Genomic DNA, 9,699 nt, shown 5'->3' with positions numbered 1-9,699 from the left:
CTCTCTTCAACATACAGTTATTCGTTTCATAACGATTAACTAAATCATGGGAGTTACACTCCGAGAGCATAGCCAGACGCAGGCACTCTTTTCTACATACAGTTATTCGTTTCATAACGATTAACTAAATCATGGGAGTTACACTCCGAGAGCATAGCCAGACGCAGGCACTCTCTTCAACATACAGTTATTCGTTTCATAACGATTAACTAAATCATGGGAGTTACACTCCGAGAGCATAGCCAGACGCAGGCACTCTCTTCTACATACAGTTATTCGTTTCATAACGATTAACTAAATCATGGGAGTTACACTCCGAGAGCATAGCCAGACGCAGGCACTCTCTTCAACATACAGTTATTCGTTTCATAACGATTAACTAAATCATGGGAGTTACACTCCGAGAGCATAGCCAGACGCAGGCACTCTCTTCTACATACAGTTATTCGTTTCATAACGATTAACTAAATCATGGGAGTTACACTCCGAGAGCATAGCCAGACGCAGGCACTCTCTTCTACATACAGTTATTCGTTTCATAACGATTAACTAAATCATGGGAGTTACACTCCGAGAGCATAGCCAGACGCAGGCACTCTCTTCTACATACAGTTATTCGTTTCATAACGATTAACTAAATCATGGGAGTTACACTCCGAGAGCATAGCCAGACGCAGGCACTCTCTTCAACATACAGTTATTCGTTTCATAACGATTAACTAAATCATGGGAGTTACACTCCGAGAGCATAGCCAGACGCAGGCACTCTCTTCTACATACAGTTATTCGTTTCATAACGATTAACTAAATCATGGGAGTTACACTCCGAGAGCATAGCCAGACGCAGGCACTCTCTTCAACATACAGTTATTCGTTTCATAACGATTAACTAAATCATGGGAGTTACACTCCGAGAGCATAGCCAGACGCAGGCACTCTCTTCTACATACAGTTATTCGTTTCATAACGATTAACTAAATCATGGGAGTTACACTCCGAGAGCATAGCCAGACGCAGGCACTCTCTTCAACATACAGTTATTCGTTTCATAACGATTAATTAAATCATGGTAGTTACACTCCGAGAGCATAGCCAGACGCAGGCACTCTCTTCAACATACAGTTATTCGTTTCATAACGATTAACTAAATCATGGGAGTTACACTCCGAGAGCATACATAGCCAGACGTAGGCACTCTCTTCTACATACAGTTATTCGTTTCATAACGATTAACTAAATCATGGGAGTTACACCCCGAGAGCATAGCCAGACGTAGGCGTAGCTGAGTCGGCGATGCCACTTAATTTCCCTGGGAGGTTGGAGGTTCCACCTGGCTGTTACAGGGATATTCAGTTGCGCAGCTAGGTTTAGTGTCTTCGAAGAATAATAATTTCAGCGTATTAAAAACGCTGCTACTAATTGCCTAAGCTAGTTTTTAATTGGACCGACGTGGGGTTTGGATCACATCCACAATTACAGATGTCAAGTATTATTATAATAAGTGTTTATACCTCTTTCCTGTCGGTCGAATCTCCGTTCAGTCGAAAAGCTTGTCCAGCGACAGTTGTTCCAGGGGCGTCTTGTCATCATTCATCTGAAGGTAAAATAAATTATATAATTACTAGCTGCCATAGAATGTGGTTTTAGATTTGAATTTGATTTACACTTCGGTCTAAGTAACACGTGGTTGGCTAACACCAAAAATTAAAAAAGTTCATACTTTAGCCTCAATAACACGTGGTAATCATGATATTGAATTGTAGCTTATATGACACGTTTGTCGGTTTACCATAGCAGTGCCATCTATTGATCACTTACTCAATTCAGTCGAATAATTGTGACTGTCAATTAATTATAGACAAATAATTTGCAATAAAATAAAATTGCGACTATAATTAAAGATCTAAGCTACCCTATCTCTTGAGTTGGACCAGACCGCTCACGGTGTGCCAATTTAATTTAAAATCGGTTAAGTAGTTTAGGAGGCCATCGCGGACGGAAGTACTTTTCAATAAAATTTTGAAACTTACTTTGGCAAATATTCCAACTGCAACCGAATGGCTTAAAATTTGATCTGCTAGGCGCTCTTTGATTTTCTGTTTGCCATTCTGTACTGGTTGTAAGTGGTGCTGGGTTAAAGCTGGAGCAAACACGGTTGGGATTCTCGCGATCTTTATTATAAAACTCCTCTATGTGGCTCCACTTTACTGTACCTGCAATGGAAGGTTATGATCTTATTCTCAAAACAATTTTAACCAATCACAGGTCAAGCGGCAATAAGAAAATAAATATGGTACAGCAGAGGTACATCAATTATTAGTTATTTTAATTAGGCAATAAGGCAATACTAACAACTACTTGATGCAGGGAAATAATTGCCAAAGGCCACTAGCGGATAAATAAGTCAATGGATGGTCATGGTTCAATGGATAAATAAGTCATAAAAAAGTTTTAATATCTTTCCGCTGTTCAATTAATTAAATTATTATACCAACCTATGTTTAGTTTTCTGTTTATTTGTATATCTAGTGTAAATTGGAAATACCGTTTAAAAAAAAATTAAATCTTTAAACATGCACTCAAGCAAACAAGCCAATGTAAATTTGTAAAAATTAATATTCAACCACATTTTGTATAATATTCTAAAGAAGTGGTTACCTCCTCGACAAGAGCTGCTGACTTGTCTGCTGTGTCACAATCTCCTGAGAAGTAAAATGCTATTGGCTGTTTCCAGCATTTTCGAACACCGATAACCATGAAAGTTCGACTATGGTTTGCTATCACAGTAGTACGGCCTTAGCATTGAGTTTTACGTTATATGTCAGATTTTTTCTTATTGACATTTCATCAAAAGCCATTTTACATAAATTATCATTGACATCTTGGTCTTTTGTGATTTCTTTTACTGTCTGTATTACTGGGCTGTTGATTCCACATACCATTGGAATTTTGTTCAATAATGCCTTGAGAGAGCTGACAAAATAACCTAGTATTGTCTTTGGTTAACATAGCTTTTACACATTGAAAGAAACCAATTTTTTATACCGGATTAAAACTATTTGTATTATTATAAACTTATAATTATGTATAATAATCCAGTTAAAAAAATATTTTCTTTCAAAATAACCTAATCAATAATATAAAACAAAAGTTTGATTTCTTATAGATGCTCAAGACGTTCACTTTATCATCCAGTGTCCATCTCATTCCAGTTAATTTTCTTATAAAGTTTTTCAGTTGGCTTTGTAATAGTAAAGAAAATGAATTATTTAATGTGCTTTTTAATATTTCATTGCTAGGTTCGTTTGATGTTAGTACACTTAATATAGATCTTTTGGAGTTTTTATCACCTTGAAACTTTTTTCAGAGCCTCACTATTTCAGATAGATTTTTTCTGCATCTCTTAGACAGCGTTTGCTTTTGAGGTGTAAGTTCACTGAACTTTTTCACGTCCAAGTCCTACAAAATACCTTTGCTAGTTGATGGTTCCTGGAAAATATACAAAAATAATTGAATAAAAAATTCGAAAAAGATAACAAATCCAATAAGTGGATGGAGAAAATAGAAAACTTTTAATCATCCATATATCACCTAGATGTGTGTCAGAAATGTACTGCCTACCTACCTCTATGTAAAAAAGCATGACTATAAAAATTTGTCTATTTGACTTAGGTAGAATATGAATGTATATACTCACTTGGATGTCATAACTTGCTCTATATGGACTACAATGTTTGTTTTTTAATTGGTCTATATCCTCCTCTATTCACTCTTAATCTAACTTGTTAAGTCTTTTCCTATCGCTGCTGGTAAATGAAGATTCATTCAAATGATTTTCACATAGTATCCTATGCTGGGCATTCACTGTTTTTAATGATTCAATGGATGTCCCATCACCATTAGGAAAACAAAATTTAGCCCAAACTTTAACACTAAAAATAAAGTTTTCATTAGACATAGTTAATAGTGAAGCTGTTTTGGATAATCTTTCCAATATGGACCGTCGATTTAAATGCCCATTTTTTTGTAGATAGTACTCACTAAAAGAAAGAGTTTTGCAAAGATTTAGGTTGCGCAAACTTACGGTTCATGAGATACATTTATTAAAACTTTTCACACAAATTGGTAAGTAACAACACGCAATTACAAAATATATTTGACAAATAATTGATGTCAAACGTCAATCACTTAGTGTAGGGTTCCGAAAATTTTCAAAGTATCGATACTACTCTGGTATCGACATTAAACTTTCTAATATGGATCATCGGTTTAAATGCCCATATTTGTTTTGTAGATAGTACAAAAGTTATTGAAAATATCGATACTACTCGGGTATCGATACTTTTTGGTGATCACTAAATTTGTTTTTAAGCCATTCATTTTGTTTAATGGCGTCCAGTCATCGTTTGTCACCCTTGCAGTAGAAATCGTTTTACGTACTCCTATAAACTTACAACGTTTGACTACCATGGCGTCTCCGAAGCCCATTGTTTGAAGAGTTAAGTGAAGTGCAAGTGTTGGACTCAAATTAGCCGCTTGTCACGGCCTCCTCTTCTGCGCCGATCCTTGACGAACCGGTTGCTGGTCCTAGTGGGCTGACTAGTCCTGGCGAGGAATTTGCTGCGATGCCCAGACTTACTAGGTCATCTGGCAGAAGGCTTAATCCTTACTCGGATGAGTTAAAGTAAGTTTTGATTTATGTTATTTCAGGTCAGGTTATAAAATAATAAATCATTAGTAAAAAAAAAAAAAAAATTGCTTACTGGAATTTTGAAAAAGTTGGATTGCATAAGGTCTGTTGTGGATTTTAAAATGAAATTTATAGCTGAAAATATTTTTTTCATTGTTTGTAACTTTCTGTATTATCTAATTCTGTATTATCCTGTACTTTTTTAATATCAAAAAAGTACCCAAAACCGAATCAGAGCACCCCACTATCCACATGGTCTTGTCTGCCCTACCCCTAGAGTATATATAAAAGCTCCGAAGTAGCCGTCAACCCCCTCCCCGCCCCTCTAAAACCTCAAATATCGACGGTCCATATTGGAAAGATTAACCGATCTACTTACTTCAGAGGCCCATTCTCGGACGGAAGAGGGAACCTATGCAAGGATAAGGAAGAATCTTCTTTTGATGGTATACCGCATTTTGAGTATTTTCCCTACCATGTTTTGGCAAAGTACAACACAAACTCGTCAATATGACTTACCTGTAAGTGAAGTTTTATTATACATTGAGCTTTGAGACTTTAATACTACCCTCAGTTTTCATTTGATTGAAATTGTAACTACACGTGTGTAAATCCAGTTGTAATGTATCCTCGAACGAAGGCGTACATAACCAAAAGCGTCGCGTAACAGGTAACGCACGGCCGCCGCCCTAACGACCACTTGTCGCTGGATGAGACAATGAACTGCTGCAGGTATCGGGAGAAGATCCATCAAAGTCTAATACTCCAGGTGAAGACATACAGTTTGATCTTGCAGTAAGCTTACACTTTACAACTTTTATCTAAGTATTCTAATCAATGCACCCAATTTGAACCCAGAGGAAAAGACCGCAATCTCAAACAGGATTAATATAGGACGCAGGTTTCAAATGAAACCAAATGCTACAGCTACTTCTTGTTTAGCAGAGGCCACTCACAGTGTTCTTGTCTGCGGAAACAAGAAATATGTACCTATTAAAATTACTTATGGATACGGATTCCAATGTGACACACAATACCAAGACTCAGTCACACGACACAACTTTATTCTATATAGCCTTAAAAGATCTAAAAGAACAACTTCAAGGAACATAGGTATACAAGTACCTATTCAGTAAGCGATTAGTTGACTACAAGCTCGCATCAAAATCAGAAAAGGACAAAGAAGGTCAAAAAGAATTTAATCATAGGCAAAAGGGGAATCCAGGATGAAGGAGCTTGCTCACAGCCTACTATAGGCAGTCGAGTCCAGCGCCGCGCGCGCCACCTCGCGCTCACTGGTAGTTTATCAAAGAATGTTATTCACTTATTACTTGTGATACAACTCTATTATCGTGGATAAAAGGTTATAAAATACCTTTTTCTTGGTCAGCGATGTTCCTAAAAGTAAACTATATTCAGAGACTGAACAAAGCAAATTCGAACAATCTATAAATTACAACAAAAACACTCCCGCACAAGGCGTTAACCGACAGATAACCGTTTGGCACCGTTAGGTGGCTATCTGAGGGCCGCAGGTAAACCCGCGTTCATAAATTGAAGCGAAGCGACCAATGAGAGGGCGGCAGGCAGCAAGGCAGCGATCGGACTGACCAATGAGAGGGCAGCAGGCAGCAAGGCAGCGGTCGGACAGCGCGTGCGCACTGGCAAGCGGCGATGACTCACACGGAGCGAGCGAGATGGCACTACAGCACTGATGACTCACACGGAGAGAGCACTGGAGCAGACATCCGCACGGGTCGGCGGTCGGAAGCGAAAGTGGCCCCTGCGCATGTGTCACAACCTCTTTTATAATCACAACTCCCTCCTCCGACTCGACCATCCCACTTCGGGAAAATGGTCGAGTCAATTCGTAACAACTCGTAAACAACCGAACGAGTCAAATGAGTAACTATTGCACATGCGCACTTGTAGCAAGATTCTTAAGAATATGTTTCATAAAAATGTTTAGAATTTAGAATAATTAAATTAATATTAGAAGCTAACACAAGAAATATTAAGTTTATGTCCTCCAGCTACACTGAATGTTTACAAAATATTCAGGACGCTAGAACACTTCTTGAAGCTAAAGGATTTATTGTAAATACTGAAAAGAGTAATGAAATTCTTGTAAATTCTTGGGTATATAATAAAATGTAGAACTTAAATCTGTTAATATGATAATAATAAACAAATTTTTCAAAATCTCGCACAATTAGATGGCTTACGTGCCTACCTCTGCCTGTCCAGCAGCAGAATATGGCTGGTTTTACACGAAGGGTCTAGAGAGTAAATATTTTAACCATCGATAGTTTTACCGGACTTACAATGGTATCGTGCGTCAGACCAACCTATAAATTAAATTAAATCGGTTGACTTTTGTTAAGAAATGTATAGTGATTCAATTCAATTTCCTCATCTTACTAAAATTACTAAAGAACTTTGGCGATGGGGCGAAGGCTTACACGGTTTCCTGGTCAATTTATTTAATGGCTTTCCATCGTTTGCTATCATATTTAAAACGTTAGGAAAAATTATTAACGGCAATGAGTTTGGCATCATATTTGTTTTCCTGTGGACTACTCGAACGTGGTGACCGCTTTTCAGAAGGCTCTTAGTTTCGGGAACCATAATTTTCTAACCTAATGAAACTTATCTCTCATTCCAGCAACCGAGAAGAGTGCCTTTGTCATCAGTGTCATCTATAATATAAAAAATGAATCGCAGAATGTGTAGGTAAGCGCATAACTATACAAAGCCTGAACCAATTGTACCAGTTCTGTTTTTTTAATGTTCGTTGAAGTTGAAGTTGATGGTTTTAACATTTTCATTGGTTTACATTTATAACATTTGTTTATAACATTGGATTACATATTAGTAATATATAAGAGTATAATGAAATAAATTTTATATTATGTTATGTTTTATTTATTTTTCCTAATATTTCATTACATTACATGGTTATGATAAATAATAATTTAATTTTATAGGTAGATTAACGACATAACTTATTAAAATTTTAACTAACTTTCTTCTAAGAAAAATAAGTACTAGTATTTTATATGTACAAAAGGACATTTAAATACAACATGTTTGTTTCTGCTAGAATTAAGAAGAATATATTAATTTTCCAAAATAATAAATAAAGCTTGTTCTTTCAGTTACGTCTTGATTTCCTTCATTAACTTCTTGACTTGAAACTGTATCAAGTGTTGGAACTAAAACTTCTGCCGGTATATCTACAAATTATAATCCTTACAAATATTTTGCATAACAGCTGTGGCAATAACAATAGCTTGAACTTAAGCTAGTAATAAATACAATGTTAAAGCGACATTTCCATACTCCAAATTTTCCGAAAAAGACAAATATTTTAACCTTACATCATGTTTCATTTGGGTCACATATCTTGCAACTTTTTGACATAGTATAATTATTAATACTCTAAATTATACTATATATTTACCTCTCTATAGTATTCCTATTCTTAATGTGTACTTCATCATATCTCTGGTCAGTCAGAGAAATGGTGTTAATGAATAAGGTATATTTGAGTAAGCACTATTAACAACCATCCAGTGATTTCTCAGTAGACCTGTACGATATTAAGCTATAAACAAATATACCTGTTAATTTAGTTGGCACATTTATCAAGTTCTACCTTCTTATCAATAAATTTGAATTAACTTGTAGAACTGAGTTTACAAAAGTTGTTGCATCATGAGCGGCACCAGGCCATGGGGAACAACATTAATATATTTTATTTCTGCATCACACACAGCTTGTACATTTAAAGAGAAATATCCTTTTCAATTACGATATTATTCACCAATTACGTCACCTAAAGAAAATAATGCTGCTTAAAATTATTACAACTTCATACTATAATGTACAATGTTAAATAATATATAAATTACTTACATGATGATTGAATTCGTAAATGTGGCATAACAAAAAACCACAAATAAAATATTTTAATTTTTTTGGTTCAACAGTTTATGTGCATGATAAGTTATATAAGACAAAATTCGATGTTAAGTCATGGAAAGGTATTCTTGTGGGATACGAACCAAACGGTTATAAAGTTTGGAATCCTAAATGCGAAATATTTATTACTGTCAGAGATGTCATAGTAGATGAGACAAATTACTTCAATCCAGGCCTGCGTGGCGACCTGAAGAGAATATAGTAAATTCTCATGATAATGTTAACATTGACATCATTTCAAAGTCAATAAAGTCTCAAAAAACTGACAGATATAAATCAGATACCTGTAAATCTGATGATTATGAAGTTCCTCAGAAAATTCGCAAAACTAACCATGACATCGTCGAATTTGAACAACCAAATGCACATTCTGATGATCTTTCAGTGGTCGTAAATAATGAGGACACAACCAGTTGTATTGAACCACGTAGGAGTGATAGGCTTAAAGTCGTCCCCCTTTTTCTTATAAAGAAATCGATGATAACCTTATGTGTGCTAGTTCAATTTTGTGTAAAATACCAAATTCGTTTCAAGAGATTAAAACACGAGACGATAGAGTTCATTGGGAAGGTGCAATTAAATTCTCTATTTTTAAATAAAAAATTGGACTTTAGTACCACGGCCAGATAACAAAAATATTATAGATTGCAAATGGATGTTTAATATAAAAAATGATGAATTCGGAAAGCCTTTACGCTATAAAGCTCGACTCGTTGCTAGGGCTTTTAGCCAGGAATATCTCATAGACTATAATGAGACTTTTGCACCTGTTGCAAGAATAGCTAGTTTTAGATTTATTATTGCTTTTGCTAATCAATATAATTTACTTGTACATCACATGGACGTAAAAACTGCATTTCTAAATGGGGTACTACAGGAAGAAATATATATGAAAGTTCCAGAAAAAAGTTCCAGTCTTGCAAAAATGGTTATGTGTGTAAATTAAATAAAGCATTATATGGGCTAAAGCAAGCCGCTAGATACTGGTTTGAAATTTTTGAACAGTCTCTTAGGCGGGAGGGTTT

General features: G+C 35.7%; 3 long non-coding RNA genes across 8 annotated transcripts; 1 reads left to right on the top strand and 2 right to left on the bottom strand.

Annotated features, from left to right (window-relative positions):
• Positions 1 to 1,250: 1,250 nt before the first annotated feature.
• LOC123719849 lies at positions 1,251 to 4,168 on the bottom strand. Of its 4 annotated transcripts, none has more exons than XR_006755944.1 (6): positions 4,085 to 4,168; positions 3,698 to 3,932; positions 3,351 to 3,489; positions 2,659 to 2,986; positions 2,031 to 2,213; positions 1,251 to 1,594 (listed from the first exon to the last, which is right to left on the bottom strand). It is a non-coding gene; the product is annotated as an uncharacterized LOC123719849 (long non-coding RNA). The 4 variants fall into 4 exon arrangements; XR_006755943.1 differs by having other exon boundaries at positions 2,659 to 2,973; XR_006755941.1 differs by having other exon boundaries at positions 2,659 to 3,489.
• Positions 4,169 to 4,197: 29 nt separating this feature from the next.
• On the top strand, positions 4,198 to 7,460 carry LOC123719850. Of its 3 annotated transcripts, none has more exons than XR_006755945.1 (4): positions 4,198 to 4,684; positions 5,075 to 5,211; positions 5,361 to 5,485; positions 7,356 to 7,460. It is a non-coding gene; the product is annotated as an uncharacterized LOC123719850 (long non-coding RNA). The 3 variants fall into 3 exon arrangements; XR_006755946.1 differs by having other exon boundaries at positions 4,199 to 4,684; positions 5,361 to 5,459; XR_006755947.1 differs by lacking the exon at positions 5,361 to 5,485 and having other exon boundaries at positions 4,199 to 4,684.
• A 406-nt stretch (positions 7,461 to 7,866) lies between these two features.
• On the bottom strand, positions 7,867 to 8,871 carry LOC123719851. Its single transcript, XR_006755948.1, has 3 exons — positions 8,609 to 8,871; positions 8,154 to 8,528; positions 7,867 to 7,926 (listed from the first exon to the last, which is right to left on the bottom strand). It is a non-coding gene; the product is annotated as an uncharacterized LOC123719851 (long non-coding RNA).
• Positions 8,872 to 9,699: the final 828 nt, after the last annotated feature.

Source organism: Pieris brassicae, unplaced genomic scaffold (genome assembly GCF_905147105.1).
Source record: "Pieris brassicae unplaced genomic scaffold, ilPieBrab1.1, whole genome shotgun sequence".
Classification (NCBI taxonomy): domain Eukaryota; kingdom Metazoa; phylum Arthropoda; class Insecta; order Lepidoptera; family Pieridae; genus Pieris; species Pieris brassicae.
The sequence above is the reverse complement of the archived record's forward strand: the minus strand, read 5'-3'. Positions and strand labels throughout refer to the sequence as shown.